Raw genomic sequence first — 18198 nt, 5'->3', positions numbered from 1 at the left:
ATCATCGGTTAGAGAGCCAGAGGGAATTACATAGGCATTCTCAACATAGTTCCAGTGTTACGTACCCAAACTCTTGATATATATCTTCATCCTATCCTTCCATATTAAAAAGTTGTCCCTGTTGAACTTAGGACCTTCCCTCTTCATCATTACAATAGGATCTTTTTCCTCAAGCGGTTAAGCTTATATCACCGAGGACCTGGATGAGCTCTGATACCAATTGATGAATAATGATGAACTACTAAGGTCCTAACCGGTACTGAGAGGGGGGGTGTGTTGTTATCAAATTCTGATTCTCTCTCTTTTCCTCCTTATGAGAAGATTTGATAACTCTATTTGCATATGAAGAGGGCACCAAGAAAATAAAATTACAGAATAACATATAACAAGGTTTCAACAAAACCTTCTACACTTCGAACTTATCCAAAGCTCAAGTGGGTATACCTTTTGTGAATACTTTTACACTTTTAAATTGAGTTCCATAGTAAACCAATTCTAAAAACCTATGGATTTCATCACCTCAACATTAAAAGAAAAACTTATGTTCATTTTCAGTATTGATCCTCAAGAAAGATAGAAAGAATTCCATAACTGATATCAGTGCCTTATCCAGGCTACAGAGTCACCTAAATCAAGCAAGAGTTTTCAAAAAATTGAACATTCTCATACATTTCATCATTTTGGCTTTCATGAACCCCATACATGCCTAACATATACATAGGTTCTTCCCTTTCAACTAAAACAATTCATTAGATTCAAAGAAGCATACAATTAATCTATCGAGAAAAATATTTCATGTACATTTAATCCCTCTCCTGAAGAGAAAAGCCAGGAACATGTCTATAAGATTGCCTTACAATCCATGCTCATTTGAACAATCCTAAATTATCCAAATGAAACCAGCAAACTAATGAATACACACCAGAAGACAAAGAAGATTTAGGCCTGAAACTTCGATCTGTATATTCATATTCATTCTTGAAAATGTTACATAATTCAAAGTAATCTCTGAGAGGACTAGAAAAAACCTAGATATATTTTAACAGAGTTCCTTTACAAATTCTTGTGATCCCCTATTCTTAAGTCCTGGTATCCATTTATAACAATATGGATTCTTAGAAGCTTCAGACATTAGTAAGAATAGTTTTTTACAACCACAATTTCTTTCAAAAAGAAGCTACACATCACTTTCAATCCCAACAGATTTTTCAGTTTGTTGCTCCATTGCAACATCTTCTAACTATTCTGGGACTTCTTCTTCTTGCACCACATATTTTCTTGTCCACTCTTGGAACATGTCATCAACAGGCCATGAGAAACTAACAATTTTTTCTTTCAACTTAACTAACCTTTTCCAAGAGTTTCTCACTTTCTTAAACTCTGATTCCAAAAAACCATAGTGTAACTTTTTCTTCTCTATTTCTTCAATTTTCTTAACAAAAAAGGATGTGTTATCTATATTAATGATTTCATTCACCCTTAGAGACAAGTTAGCTCCCATCTCATCAAGCCATACTTGTTTGTCCTTCAACTGATTCAGACTAACAAAACCCCCAGGAAATAATTCAAACTTATGCTCAGTTAATTCCTTCCTATACAAGTTGGCTTTTCTCTCTACACCAGCCCTTCCTTCTACTAACCCGGTCATGCCTTTTGCTAAATTGCATGTGGATTTAATAATGGCATTAGATCTTGCCTCATCATAGGATGCACACATGAGTTCTAGATCCACTTCTCTAGGTATCCACTTATTCAAAATTGGCTCCAGAGTAGCCTTGTCTTCATTCAACTAACTCAAAATATCCAAAATTCTTTTCATGTTAGTGTGCACAACGGGAGCTCCAACTGTATGAGCAAAACTCAAAACTGTGGCCTTTACCTTTTCTTCATATTTATTTGCAAACAGGGCCTGAGCCTGTTTTAACTTTTCTAATTCATGTTGAATGGTCTCGACTAGTTGAAAACCAAAAGACATAGGAGAAGGGGGAAATTTGATGATGCGACTGGTAGGTGGAGGTCTTGCTAGAGAAGATGCAATCATTAGAGTAGAGGACTCACCTTTCTGGTATTGTCCTGCCAGTTGAGTATGCAATCTAGCAATGATGTTATCCCTGTTGGCTATCTCCCCTTTGGATTCATTATAAGCCTTTAGAATTGTTTCTAGTTTCACTTGGAGATCAACTCTCTCCTTAGCTTCTTTCTCAGCCACTACCACATTGAATTTTGTAGTTTCTAGAACTGTGATGGCAGCTTCCACCACCCTTGTATCTTTCACTCTTTTAACAATCATTCCTCCTAAGTAAATGGATTCTGAGGTATCTTTCCTTCTTCTACTCTCATCCCTCTTTAAGGACCACATGACCAAAGCAGTATTATCCTTGCTGAATGTCACTCCTTCCATAGGCTTGGTGTCTTTTCAAACTTCTTCAAGTACCAAGGCATCTGCTATATCCCATTCAGGGAAGATTAGAAGACCAACCTTTGATACCATTTCTCTCCCCTTTTTAGGAGTAATGGCTTTGAATTTTGCAATCATTTCTTGCTTCACCTCCTCCTCTATTGTAGTTGCATCTTTGTGAGGCTACTCACTCTTTCTCTTTTCACACCTTGCCTTGAATTGCTCAATATTTTGCTTCCAGACAAATTGCATGAAGGCCCCTATTGTGACAAAGTTACTATCAACCAGGAACTCCTCACTAGCTTGCTTGATAGTATGGTCTAGCTCTTTACCTTTGAACTCATCTATAGTTAAGTTCATCTCGGCACTAGGTGGCTCTTCGGGCATTCCTTCTTATGTTTCCTCATATGTGTAGGCAATCTCCTCGAGACTTCCCAACTGCAACAATTTCTCTACCACTGCCTGTTCATCTCCCACATGGATAGGGGATTGGGATGGAGAATACCAAAGTTCACCTATTTGCACTTCTTTCCCCACCCTTTTCCTCTTAGGGGAATCTTAGATGTCAATGACATCTTCTATTGCTCTCTTCCCTCTTGAAGTAGAGGTCTTACCTGTTACTGGCACCAACACACTGTATCTTTCTTTCTTATGCATCACATAATTATCCAGAGGGATGGCTTTAGCAAAGGCAGGCATGGCTAAAACCAAATTATCCTTTTTAGGATTATTCCTTATTATAGCTTCCCTTTTTTCCTTTAGGGTTTGCATCAAGTCTTCAAAATAAATAATTAAGAATTTAACCTTTTCCTCAAAAGGATTAAAACCAGACAAAGGGTCATAACCACTATCAAATTGGTGAATGAAATCAAGGGCCTTCTTGTATGCCACCCACTTTTCTTTCCTCAATTCCCGCTCATCCAAATTGAATTCATTTCTAATCAGATCCTCAGGGAAATGAAATTGGTGTGGTCTACCTTTACATACTACTCTTTTTCTAAACATGCCATTGAAGAAATCTTCAGGGTCAACAAACCTTGATACTGCAGTAGACAACCTATATGGCTGAAAGAAATCATCAAAGTATTTCCAACCACCCTTGGTGATTACAAATTGATGAGCCATGGTGACTGTTGGGAAAATTGTCCCTTTTCCCCTATTTGATAACTCTGCCTCTTGAACACCTCCATTTTGCCTCAAGATCTTTGTAATTCCTATCTTCAATGGGACTTGATAGGGCAATAAATATGGAGTGCCCCTGAAACCATAAACTCTGAAAATTGTAGAGATAGGGTATAACTATATGTCACCCGAGTTGTGAATCCTCTCTATCCCAAGACAAATTGTGCTCCACAATTGTACATGCATCTCTTCACCATCCTTTTCCTTAACTATATCCATTTTTTTGGCAAAATAATCAGCACCTTTGAACAAAAACATATGCATGAGAAGAGAATACCACCCAAAAGGTCTATCTACCTTACCATTTTTAATCCCTATTAGTCTTGCATGAATTGCATCAGTAAGATAAGGTGCATAATCAAATGTTACTGCCAGAGAGGGGTTCAAAATTTGTGCTTTCATTATAAGCATATAATGAGTTGGCATGGTGGTTTCAGCATCTTCCCCAAAAATCTAACAAAGTGACCAATACATCCCTTTAGCCCTTAGAGTAAACAAATTTAGAGAGAAGGGTTCCATGGTACTAGGGACCATAATAGTTAACCCCCCTATTTTGACAAAAAATTCCTTCAAAGGGCCACTCCTAAGGTGATCTCTTTGCACATTGTAAACCTGGGCCAGTGTATCAAAATTTATGGGCTCTAAATAAATAGACACCTCATTGATCTCAATTAAGGCTCCCCCATTCACATTTCTCACACATTTAGCAATACGGTCATAATTACTTGCAATTTGGGTCAATAAATTTACATCCATAAAAACCCTAGGGACTATAAGCTTTCCCATGTCTAATTCCCATATACTATTGATCGAAGTAGACACATGTCTTTGACCAAAAATCACCTTGAAAAGTCCCAACCTAGATATTCCTATCTATGAATCCCTCAACCAGTTCCCTTTGTCATACAAACCATCTCCAATTCTCAAACGGGGGGCCTTGGGCACTAATTCTTTAATCTTAGTAGCAACATTTGTGAACATTGTTAATTGTTCCAAAAAATCATCACATATCGCTCTATCCTGATAATTCACTTTCCCTGTGAAATCCCTTCTTGGTGCCATCCCAGAATTGCAGTTATATCAATTAAAATTTGGACAAACTTATGAGAAAACAAGCACACAATGATACTAACTCAGTCTGTAACTAACAAGCAATACGTAGAGACTCACTACTAGCCTGAAGAAATTCGCTTTGTGCACCGGTTCTTCTCTAAAACTCTTCAAAATGATGCCGATGTTCAGTTAATGTGAAGCTTAATACGACAACTGAGCATTGAATTGGAACATTAAAACCACATGCTTCGGCAATCAACTCAGAATTGAATTCGCAATTGAATTCGAAAAATGGCTCCAACGGATCATAACATTTTCTAAGTGTTTTACCTTTCGCTGTTTCATAGAGTTTAAAATCCTCACACCTTTTCATCGTGAAACAATGACATCCTCGGTTCCTGAGAAGCCTGCGCACCTTTTACCTTACCTGGGTCAAGCTATTTAAAACCGGGCCCCACCTTCTTTTTGCTACTTCATGAAGGCTAAACCTCGTGCATTTCTTTCATGTGAAATAATGCCATTCATCAGATCTTTCACCATCCGCTCGACCTTTACTCCACATGGTGACAACTTGTCTTTTCAATAACTATATTGAGTCATTACCGCTAACGGTCTTTACTGCTTCGTGAAGTTTAAAGACCTTGCATCTTCGGGCTGCGAAACAACACCCGTCATTGGATCCCTCTTGAGATGTGCCACCTTTAACACTCTTAATCGTTTGAAGTGGGCCCTCCGCATAGAATCCACATGCCTTATTTAATGCCGGTAGATAATTCTCATGTGTCAGTCATTTATTTGTTCAAAAACTCCGTTGGACTCCGCATCTGGACTGCAACGTGTTCTACTTTACCATGAGTTTCAACACCATCACTTCTTAACCGAGGAGGGCCCTACACTATCCTTAGGAGCCACGTGTCAAGCTGACGAGTCACCCTGCTGCCCTAGCTGAACATCCAACTATATTGCCACATCACTGGTCATGTAACCACCAACTCACTTCGTTGCTTTGCAAAGAGTAAACCTCATGCTACTTCGGTGAGTGAAACAACATGGACCGTCATATTTGTTTTGAGATGCACCTTCTTTACTTTCCTTGTCACCCTTAAGCCGGGCCCATTACCTTTTCACCACTTCACGAAAGGTAAACTTCACAGATCTTCCCTTCACGAACCAACGCAGACCGCCCAATCAACTCTAAGTTGATCGGTCTTTAACCATAGGATCTACTTACTTCTAGGGCCTAGTAGCTTTTTGCCATTTCGTGAAACATAAAACACCGACAACTTTTCTTTGCAAATCAATGCGAACCGTTAGATCCTTTAAGAGATGATCATCTGTTATCCCTTTCATGACCACCTTACCCAAGCCCACCACCTTTTCACTGCTTCACAAAAGGTAAACTTTGGGCTACTTTCGGCTGCAAATCCACGTGCACCATCGGATCAACTTCGAACTTGCATGTTCTTTATGGGGCCCGACAAGGAAATCAAAACTTAGGAAAAGGGTGCAAAAATAAAAAATTAATAGACACGCCTAAGGCAAAACATAAAGGGGGAACCCCTTCATGACGGATGGACCCTTCCACTTAAGTGGAAAAGGTAACATCGAAAAAGAACACAAGGACTCCAAGACATAGCAAGGGTAAATTTCAAAAACCCTCGACCCTTTTTTGACCAAAAAAAAAACTTAGAGGCAAAATGAAGTGCTAAGCACAATTTTGCAGATTTTAGCCGATTATGGAACAAAATCACCCAAGGTTTGAAATAGTGATAACAACAGCTTTGACTGGGGATGGTTGATCACAAGATGAACACAAGAATACAGAAAACTCTGGAGAACAGACCAAAAACAAGCCCAAAAATGACCAACAGAAAAAAACCTAATTATATACAAACTAAAACCTACTATGCATGGACTCAAGAGAAGTAATACTTTAGGAATTGTCCATGCACTAGAAATTGATGTACCTCACCGTTCTTTATCTACAAAAAATATGAATCTTTTCCATTCAGATCACAAACAACAGAAGGGCCCACCCATAGTGACTCAAATTTCTTATGTTTTCCTTTATCTTGCCCTCTTGCATTCCATTGAAGAACCATGTCACCAGTTTGAAACTTCCTTAGTGTGGTTCTTTTGTCAAACAAATAGTTGCATTGTAGCTGGATGTTCAAATTTCTTTTATGGGCCAAAGTCCTGATTTCCTCCATTTCCACCATTTGAATTATTCTATCTGCCATAGGTTCAAATAACTTCTTATCCTCAGCTTGTAGGAACTTGTATACAGGAAGAAGATTGTTGACTGGCACCCTAGATTGCATGCCATAAACCAATTCAAAAGGTGATGCACCAATTTCTTTCTTGACAGTAACCCTATTTGCCCATAGGGCCAATGCATTGCAATCAATTTTCTGTCCATCATAGTCATCAATGCATTGTACGAATCTGAGAATGTCTTCATCATCCATAAACACTTGCCAATTATATACATTATCAGGAATAGCAGGCCTAGATTTTATATCAACTATGGATACACTGGTTAGTGTTATATCATCATTCTTTAATGCAACATTTGCTAAGAAGTCAACCATGATGTTTTTTGATCTTTCTATCCAGTTAATAGAGAAAGAACAAAAATGTTCAATCACAACCCAAACAACATGTTTATACCTTTTCAGACGATCATTCTTAGATGCATACTTATACCTTACCTAAGAAACAACCAACTCTGAATCCCCAAACACTCTTAACAACTAAATTCCATGCCTTTTAGCAATTTCAAGCCCCAATAACAAGGCTTCATATTCAACAGTGTTATTTGTACACTGGAAGGCTAGCAAAATAGAGTATTTGAAAGTTATACCCGATGGAGACACAAAAAGAACTCCTGCTCTAGATCCTTCTTTAGAACAAGCTCCATCAAAGTACATGTGCCACAAACCTTGTTGTTGAGATTCTAATGTAGTCACAATAGGATCGGTATTTTTTAACTGAGGTAAAATTGGTTGCATTCTAAAATTATCCAAATTATCCAAATTATCCAAATCTACATCAATCATTCTAAAATACTTGTGACCAGGATGTTCTTAATTTCAACATTATTCACCTCAACATTAAGAAGGTTGGATTTAGCCATTAGCTTAGCAAGACCTAAACCTCTTACCAGTTTAGTAATTTTAATCTCTAGATCAAACTCTTGAATTCTAATTATCCATCTGCACCTTTTACTAGTGACCTCAGATTGAGATAAAATGTCCTTGACAGTTGCATGTGGGACATAAGCAATTACTTGTGCATTCACAAGATATGGCCTAAATGGTTTTATAGCTTTAACCAAAGCATATGCTTTCTTCTCCATGATTTCATATTTTAGCTCTGTAGCTTGTAGAGATTTACTATAAAAAGCTATAGGGTGCTCATGTCCTTCATTATCCTTTTGGAGAAGAACTGCAACCACTGTATGATAAGAAGCAAAAGAAAACATAGAAAAGGGCTTATTGTAATCAAGGGACTTCAACACTGGTGCCTCCTGAATGGCCCTCTTAATTTCACCAAAAACCTTTGAAGATTCTTCATCCTAGTAAAACTTTGTATCTTTCTTGAGCAATCTAACAATAGGCTTAACTATTTCTACAAAATTGGAAATGAACCTTCTAACAAAATTTACCTTGCCCAAGAAAGATTGGATACCTTTGACACTCTTTAGCTCAGGTACATTTTTTATAGCTTCAATTCTTTCAAGGTCTATTCTAACCCCTTCCTTGGAGACAATATGCCCAAGCAGCTTTCCTTCAGTGACAATAAAATGACACTTTTTTGGATTTAAAGAGACACCAAATTCATGAGCTTTATTGAAAACTTTTTCCAAGTGCCCACAGTGGTCATCTACCCTTTTGGAGAAACATGTTCAATTGTATTGGTACACAACCATGATAATGTTAATGAATTCTTTGAAAGCTACATCCATTGCTCTTTGGAAAGTAGCTCCAACATTTTTAAATAGAAAGGCATTCTTACATATACATATGTTCCCCAAGGGGTGGTAAAAGTAGTCTTGAACTATTCAAATTCTTTCACTAATACTTGGTTATATCCTGAGAACCCATCCATCATAGACAACAGGTCACAGTCAGTTACTCTCTGCAACATTGCTTCCATATTGGGAGAAGAATAATTGTCTTTTAAAGAAGCAACATTTAATTTTCTAAAATCAACACATAGCCTTATGTCCCCATTCTTCTTTCTAACTGGGACCAAATTAGATACCCATGATGAATTCCTTATGGGCTTAATGATCCCCTCTTTCCTCAACTTGGTTAACTCTTGTTGCATTTTAATTTCCAAAAGGGGGTTAATAGGTCTTTGTTTCTGTCGAAAAGTCTTAGCATCTGAAAGCATAGGGACTTCATGCTAAAACAGATCTTGTCTATACGCCTTCAGGTCTTCATAAGACCAAGCAAAAACATGCTTATATTTTTTCAATAAATTAATAAGGTTAACTTTGATGTGAGGAGATAATTTTTTTCCAATATATACCAACTTAGGGGATGATTCTGTCCCCAAGTTCACTTCCTCCAATTCATCTAACTTGGTGGTTGACTGTTGATGCAAATGACTGTCACTATGACTAAACATACCTTCCAATTCTACTAATCCCTTGGGTATTTCATTAGTTTCCAACTGAACCATGTCATTTCCAAACACTGTCTCTCTATCTTCAACCACTTCTACCAATGCATTGCAATCAATTTTCTATCCATCATAGTCATCAATAAATTGTATGAATTTGAGAAGGTCTTCATCATCCACAAACACTTGCCAATTATATACATTATCAGGAATAGCAGGCCTAGATTTTATCTCAACTGTGGATACACTAGTTAGTGTTACATCATCATTCTTTAATGCAACATTTGCTAAGAAGTCAGCCATGATTTTTTTTGATCTTTCTATCTAGTTAATAGAGAAAGCACAAAAATGTTCAATCACATCCCAAACAACATGTTTATACCTTTTCAAACAATCATTCTTAGATGCATACTTATACCTTACTTGAGAAACAACCAACTCTGAATCCCCAAAGACTCTTAACAACTGAATTCCATGCCTTTTAGTAATTTCAAGCCGCAATAACAAGGCTTCATATTCAACAGTGTTATTTGTACACTGGAAGGCTAGCAAAAAAAAGTATTTGACAGTTATACCTGATGGAGACACAAAAAGAACTCCTTCTCCAGATCCTTCTTTAGAACAAGCTCCATTAAAGTACATGTGCCACAAATCTTGTTGTTGAGATTCTAATGCAGTCACAATAGAATCGATATTTTTTAACTGAGGTAAAAGTGGTTGCATTCTAAAATTATCCAAATCTACATCAATCATGCAGTTTAACATATTGGGGTCTATTTTCTTAATTACCCTAGGGGCACATGGTTCTCTATACAATTTAACTTGGATTCCATTGATCAGGATTGTAGCATATGACAGATCCAACTGAACATTTCCATCTACTGTTGCAGCCCATTGTCTAGATAGTAGCATGCCATAATGGGGTTTTGTGTCAGATACTATGATGTCTATCTTATACGTTGCTTCAGGAAATGCTGCTATTTTTACCTCCATATCTTTCATTGTACCTATTACATGTACTTCTTTATTATCCATAGCATAACACTTTCCATATATAGTACTTACTGATAGTCCTAATTCTTTCATGACACCATATAACATCACATTTGTAGCAGCACCAGAATCTATCATGCAATTCTTGATCAGTCTATTATTCATCAATAAAGTTGCATAGAAAGGATCAACCTGTGAAGGCTCTTGTTTAATAGTTTTTCTAACATATACCTCTGGAGTTTTCAGCTCAAGATCCTTTTGATCCTTCATTGTAGTTGTAGGAAAAGATGCACTATTATAAGATATCTTAGAAAATAAAAACAAAGCAGCTTCTCTATGTTCCTTTATTTTCAATAATTCTACCAATGGAACTGTAACCTTCATTTGGGTCAAAGCCTCAGTCATATCAAAAGTGGGACTACTAATTAACTCAGTATTAATTTTAGCTTTCTCTACTTTAGGTTGACTTGCCTTCTTTACTGTAGCAGTCCCTTGTAAGTCACTAGTAGTATTATTATCCACACTCTTGGCTACATCTTCAGATTGGTCATTTTTGGCCTGACCATCTTGAGGCATGGCAGTACTACTTGCCGTCCTCTTCTGAGATACTTCCTTTATAAACATTGAGCTAGGTTCACCCTAATCTCCATCTTTTTAACTACTTCTCAAGTTGTAATTATGCTTGGCTTTGGCTATGGCAGCCTTAGTAAGATTTCTTACCTTTTCATCACTAGGTCTTCGGAGATGAACTTCTTCATCTTCAATGGTTACCACATTCAAAGTAGGATGCCAATCAAGTGTCAACTACCCCTGGTAACATTTGTTGGTAAATGCACACTCCAATGAGATATTGTAGGTGATGAAGGCTTTGTCATTGATGGCAACCTTGCAATCATATGATACCAGCAAGACAATATACCGACACACAGGACACCGATAGACAAAGGAAGGATACTGACACCCTGGCCAACAGGAATTTTGTAATTAATTATAAAATCATTGTAAGCTGACATGGCAAGTTGTAATATGACTCATATATGTATGAGATCATTGTAGAACATTTTGTAATAGTGTGATAGGTGAAATAAGGCAGACCTAATATGCGAATTATAGGTTAAGGGTTTATGTATGAAGTAGAGCTAAAACTAGTACTGGATCTAGCATAAAAGATGCTAATTTGAAGCAGTACAAGACATTGGATTTGTATAATCCATTTTGTAAGTCAGTGTGACTTCGTATTTTGTATTTGAGCAGTGAGCTCTAGGCACTTGGCCTTCCTGCATGTGCAGGCCCCTATTGTAAGAGTAATATTCACTTATTGGCCAGTAAGAGAATATTGTGGGTCACAAATCCCACCGAGGTTTTTCCCACACCGAGTTTCCTCATTAAACTACTGTGTTATGGTGTGTTTTTCATGTGGTTGTTGTTATCTTTGTTTGCTGCATTATTTATGGTTTACTGGTATACTGTATTGATATGTTTTACATGTTTTAAATCAAGTAAATTCTATAACCGGTTAGATACTAATTCACCCCCCCTCCCAGTATCTTTGGGAATCCTAACAACATTTATTATTATTTAGCACATCACATTCACTAGATTCACTTTGTGAAGACTCCTCATCACTTTCAATAATAGTTTCAAACATATTAATATCAGGCTCACCCTCTTTTCTCATGGATTCTTCAAGGGCTTGAGCTACAACACATTGATGAGGAGAATGTGGTCCATCACAAGCTATGCACCAGAGAGTATTTTCCATATTATGAACATTTCCTCCTTTCAAGGGATCTGGGGTATCTTGGCTCTGAGTATTTTTTGGCTTATCATTTTGAGGTTTGCCATCCTTCCAAGTAGTGTTGTAAGGCATGTCATGTAATCTAGGAGGCCTATCTTTCCAATTGTAATGATGCTTATCATTTTTACTTACCTTAGTAGTAAGATCTTTCTTGGCATTCATCAAATTCTCTATTTTGTCATCCTCCTTGGTAGCTTTATTTGGCTGTTGTTTTGATTCTTGCCATAACCTTCCATTAGTTCTCCTTCCTACTTTGCCAGATACTTTCCTATTACTTTCCACATTAATGGCAATCCTAAAAGCATCCTTTAGATTGTCCAGGTTCTTATCCCTTAGAATATAGGCCATTTTAGAATCAAAAGCATTATAATAAGTATTCAGACACATATTATCATCTAACTTGATAAAGCCTATGCATTGCTTTATGTAATCTAGCATTGAAATCTATGACAATCTCATTGTCATTCTTTCTAATATTATTGAACTCATTAAGCATGAAGCTCACATTTTTTTTATCACCATATTGTTCCTGGAAGCAATTCTTAAAATCCTCCCAAGAACCAATGCTATTCACATGTAGAACTCTATACCAATCCCTTGCATCATCTACCAAGGATTGTACAAATAGTTTCATGATGACATCTTCATCTACAATTTCATAATCATTTATCAGGTCACCAAATGATTTTAGGTGCTCTTCTACACTGATTGGATTATTACCAGCAAATTTATGAAGCCTATCTCTTAATTCAATAGGAACATGGCTAGGATACCCTGGGATTCCATCAAAAAAGAGTTGTCTATATAATTCCAAGTTAATGGGTCTTTTTTGGAACTGATTAGTATTAGAGTTATTACCAATATTCATTCTCACATTGGAACAATGAGTCAGAGGGATTTGGCTACCTTGATTAGTAATAGGAACTTGATTAGCTGGAGGAGTGCTCACCGGTAAGGTTGACTGAATCTTTACTAGAGGGAGTGAAGCATGCTGAGGTAAAGGTTTACTTAAGTCTATTGAAGGAAAAATTATAGGAGGAGCCTTTGGATAATTAATTTTCCATTTAACCTCTTGATTGGCTGCTTCCAATTCAACTTTCTATAATTCCCTTTGCAGGTCTTCTTTTTCCTGTCTCATTCTTTCTATTTCTTTCTCATGTGCAAACAACATGTGAGAAACTTCTACTATAGTTTTAGACCTAGACCCATCTTCCATACATTTCTATTTTCCTTTGTCAAAAACATTCCTAACAGGTTGTGGGTCACTAAGGACCTCCATACTTGGTTGCACAACAAATTTATATGCAGGGTTAATTTTGGCAACTAAATTTTCTCTGATGACTGGTCTGTCATCCTTACTCTTAGCTTCTTCTCGGGTGAATAATTCAAGATCAACAATCTGCCTTAAAAGCCTATCCCTCTCAATCAATTTAGCTTTCACTTCCTTTTCCTTATTTGCTTCCTTTTGTGCTCTTAGGGAAATTAAGTGATGGACTCTTCTACTATGAGCCTCAATTTCTTGGGACACCTTATCTTCATCAGGGAACATTTCCTGAGAATGTGACACATTTACTTGGTTGATATCAATTAAACTAATATTCCCATCTATAGTTCTTGGTATAGAGTCCATCTTCATATTGGAGCTATTCCTATCCTTCCCAGAGATACTAGTATGAGAAATATTTTGATTCAAAATTGGGACATCGTCATTATTACCAAATAAACTAGAATGGAAACCCAAAATGTCTTGCTCAGATTCACGGGAAGAACAATTTGAATTTGCATATATGGGCCTATCAGATAACTTACCCATATGAATTCTCTTTTGTACCCATGCAACACTAGATTCTCATGTGCAACTGATCTTTTCTAGCCTCTCTGTGTTTGTTTAGATAATCCCTCTTGCAATGTCTCTTGAGGATGTTTCCTCATAAATGACCCGGTGTATCAAATTCAGAACTTTTTGAAGTTATGAATAAATACAAAGGCCTCTTCTTCATGAGAAGAAGAAGACTCCTATTACTAGAAGGAAAGGTTCATGAAGTGATAAAAGATCCACATACTCATGCACAAGAAGATCTAAAGATGCATCAAGTGGCTGAAGCGAATAGGAAAGTTGAGCAAGAACCGAAAACTGGAAAATAGGATGAGGTGTATAACAGTGAAGGAAAACCGGTCACTGAACAAATGGACCCCATTGATGTTGATGCCTTAGATGGTGAAAATATTACTTAGGGTACACCATTAGAAAGAACAAGACAGGAGAAGCAGGTAGAAGAAGAAAAGAAGCAACATGAAGCAAAAAAAGAAGAAATAGGTAGAAGAAGAGGAGAAGAAGAGAAGAGAAGAAGAAAATAAGAAACAAGAGGAAGAGAAGAAGAAGAAGGAAGAGGAAAAGAAAGAAGAGGAGAAGCGAAAAGAGGAAGAGAAGAAACATGATGAGGAGAAGAGAAAGAAGGAAGAGGAGAAGAAGAAGGATGAAGAAGAGAAGAAGCAAAAAGATGAAGAAAAGAGACAAGAAGAAGAGAAAAGAAAGAAAGAAGAAGAGGAGTAGAGGAAGGCTCAAGAAGATAAGAAAAAAGCCAAGGACAAGGAAGCAGCAGCAAAGAGCACATAGGTGGAGACCCCAATGGCAACCAATAGTCAGGCTAAACCAGTTGACATTACTAGTCCCATTGACCTCCAATCTGCAAATGAATCAGAGTTGCTGCAGAGCATTAAGGTTACTCAAGAACGTCTGGAAGTGATAAGGAGGAAAAAGAAGCAAGATGTGATCCAAGCTGTGGTGGACACTCTTACTAGTTTGATACCTGGTATGAACCTTCCCAGTATTGATTCCTCACTTGCAGAATTGAAGCTCCTATGTACAATTGTACAAGACCAGGTGCAAAGCCTAGAAGAGGTTGCAGAAGCAAATGCCAAGAACAAATATCAAAAGGCTCTGGACACTGCCTTGGTGAGAAAGTTAATAGAGCTATGGTCTGATCTTTAGAAGGCACAAAAGGACATTAGAGATGCAATGGATGAGGGTAATCTACTACTCAGCAAGATTTGCCAACCTCATTTATTCTGTGATGATGTTCTCACTTAGAAGGACAAACTACAAACTGATATGCAATCATTTATTAGCACCTTCAAGATGCCTTATGACTCCTTCTCCACATATGGACAAACTGCTCATCAGTTTCAACTTAAGTTTGCAAGGCTAGAGGCAGAGATAAGCAACTGGACATGAAATTTGCAGGAACTTCAATTGGTCCTACTGCCAAGATTGCAAATTCTCCAGAAATGCTATCTAAATCTTGATGCCCTAATGGTCACTCAAGAGATGAGCATGATAGATGCCATGGAAGAACAGGTCTCCCAGATGCAAATAGAGAAAGAGGTGGCTACCTCCCTACTTGACTCATGGTCCTTATCCATGAAGCAATTTTTGCAAGACTTTAAATCAGTTTTTGACAAGTTTTACTCTTTACTGTCATAAACACTTATTATTTTAATACTAATGAAACAAAGGTTAGTCTGCAATTCTTTTGTCATTGTTGGCAAAGGGGGAGAAGTATATAAAATTTGATGCATACTATGTATACTTTCATGTTATTTCTATTAAGGAGTAGTATACATTGTATTTTCTGCAAAAGGGATAGTGTATATGCTTAGGGGGAGTAATTTTGATTATGGCATATTTTTGTTGTAAAACACTTAGATGTCAAAATTTTCCTAAGTGTTTCCATCAATGCCAAAGGGGGAGATTGTTGGCATTTTTGATGATTGATGCTGTGATTGTCATTGATGGACACACACTTGATTTTAGATCACTTTTTGTATGTATGAGTTAAAGCTCAACCGGTATTTGTTCCAACCGTTATGATGTATTATAGTCTTTAGACTATTGCTGTTTTGCAGAAAGTGTTTACCAATCTCAAGCGGTATGAAGACCCCAAGTGGTTCGAGGATCTCAAGAGGTATGAAGGAACACAGTGACACAACTCATATTTCCTAGTCTTCATTTTGTCAAACCAACAACCGGTATTTTTCTTAAATTGGTATTTTTCTTAAACCGGTATTTTGTTTGAACCGGTAATACTCTATGATGAGTTACCAACTGGCATTTTGTGATGAATTACCATCCACCGATTGTTTTGTGGTGCTGACACTCTGGCAGTGCTTTTTAGGTCATGTTACCAAATATGTCCAGATGCACTGAACCTAGGAAATTGCATTGTAATCCTATTGGACCGACATGAAATCAAATTCCTTTATAAGGACATCATGTCTAGGGTTTTAGGTTGTTGCTAGGGTTTAAGATGGTTGATGAGTTTTTGTAATTGTGAATATAGAAGAGAAGCTCAGGTCTATGAGAGAAAGTAGAGTGTGAATGTGTTGAAGACTGAAGTAATGCTAGAATGCATTAGGAACAAGCTATCAAGGATCTAACCAAGTAATCTATGCTATTTGCTAGATCACTCACTTGTTGATTACTCACATCTTTGACAAGTCTGAAGCCCTTAACCGGGTACGCCCAAAAATCCTTTTGTAAATCCTCTAACAAGGTGGTTCACATCCATGAATCTAAAATCCTCTAGCAAGGTAGTCTTTAATCAGACTTATCTCCTAACAGAGATTGAGATTCCTAATAGGATCAGTTTTGGTAAAGAACATTGTATGACCTTAATCGGTCTGGTTCCTATTCTATAGATAGTTACTTGTGAGTTTCATCTCACTGTGGTTTTTCCCATTTAGGTTTCCACGTCAAAATCTCTTGTGTTATGGTGATTGTGCTTCTGTGGGTGAATGCATTATTTGCTATTTGGTTTGCATGTGTGCTAACCGATTTGTTTGCTAAACTGTTTTACTGGTTTACTGCTAGACTAGTAAAGTGTTTAAGTACACTAATTTTTGGCATACTAATTCACTCCCCCTCTTAGTATTCATCAGGTTTTTCCCCTTACAGGGTGTCCACATACAAATACAGGTGTTATTTGTTGTGGATGTTATTATCTCTCTGTTTCATGCATTAATCTTTACCGGTACTGCAATTAACTGATAAACTATCTACCGACATTAAGTTTGGTTTACCGTTATTAAGCATTAAGTTTGGTTAAGTTGTTTTTGGTTTGAATTTATTTGACAACTGATTCACCCCCCCTTTCAGTTGTCTTTGGGAGCTAACGGATGTTGCTTTCAAAGCATCCATGATGCATGCACCAACAAGGAGAAGGAAGAAAACCGATAGTAGTTCTACTACTAGAACCGGTAATTCCCATGAAAGTGGCAATCTGCTATCTAAGAAACATGAGCAAGATGAAATTGAAGCTCTATTGGAAAGAAGATTGCCAAGAGGTAAAGGAAAATACAAAGCTAAACTACCTTTAAAGTGCTTCTCCTGTAATAAGATAGGTCATATTGCTTCAAGATGCCCTGACAATGATAGAGACAGGAAGGATAGTTTTAGAAGCTACAGGGACAGGAGCAAGAAGGAATGTTATCTTGTAGAAGAAGGAGTCACTGATGAAGAATTAGAGGGATCTGATGGAGATGACATTGCATTTTTGGTTGTCAAGGAGGACAACACATATAAAGGAGATATGAAATTAATTTCTAGCACAAACCACTGTGGAGAATGGGCGATTGATAGTGGTTGCACTCACCACTTAATCGGTGATAGAAACAAATTCCTTAGCATGGAGGACTGCAATGGAGGAACTGTGAGATTCAGAAATGATGCCCCTTATGCAGTAAAAGGTAATGGGTCTATAGCCCTGAATGATAAGACAAATTATGATGATGTCTATTGGGTTGAAGGATTAAAATATAGTTTGTTAATTGTTTCACAACTTAAAAATAAGGGTAACGGGTTAGAGTTCAATGAAGGAATATGTAAAATAAATGACAAATCAAGAAGTCTGATTGCCACTGGTAAATAGTTAAGAGGCAATATGTTTCATCTAGACACCACCATAGGTAATTGTTTAGTGGCTAAGGTTGAAGACAACTAGTTGTGGCACAAAATATTGTGTCATGTTAACTTTTATAGCATAGAAAAATTCAGTAAGGCAAAATCTGTCAGAGGTATGCCTGACATAGTAAAACCTGAAAAATGCTATGTGCAAAGAGTGTCAACTAGGAAAGTTGATCAGGTCTA

Source organism: Cryptomeria japonica, chromosome 5 (assembly GCF_030272615.1).
Source record: "Cryptomeria japonica chromosome 5, Sugi_1.0, whole genome shotgun sequence".
Taxonomy (NCBI): Eukaryota; Viridiplantae; Streptophyta; class Pinopsida; order Cupressales; family Cupressaceae; genus Cryptomeria; species Cryptomeria japonica.
This window is presented reverse-complemented; position numbering follows the sequence as displayed.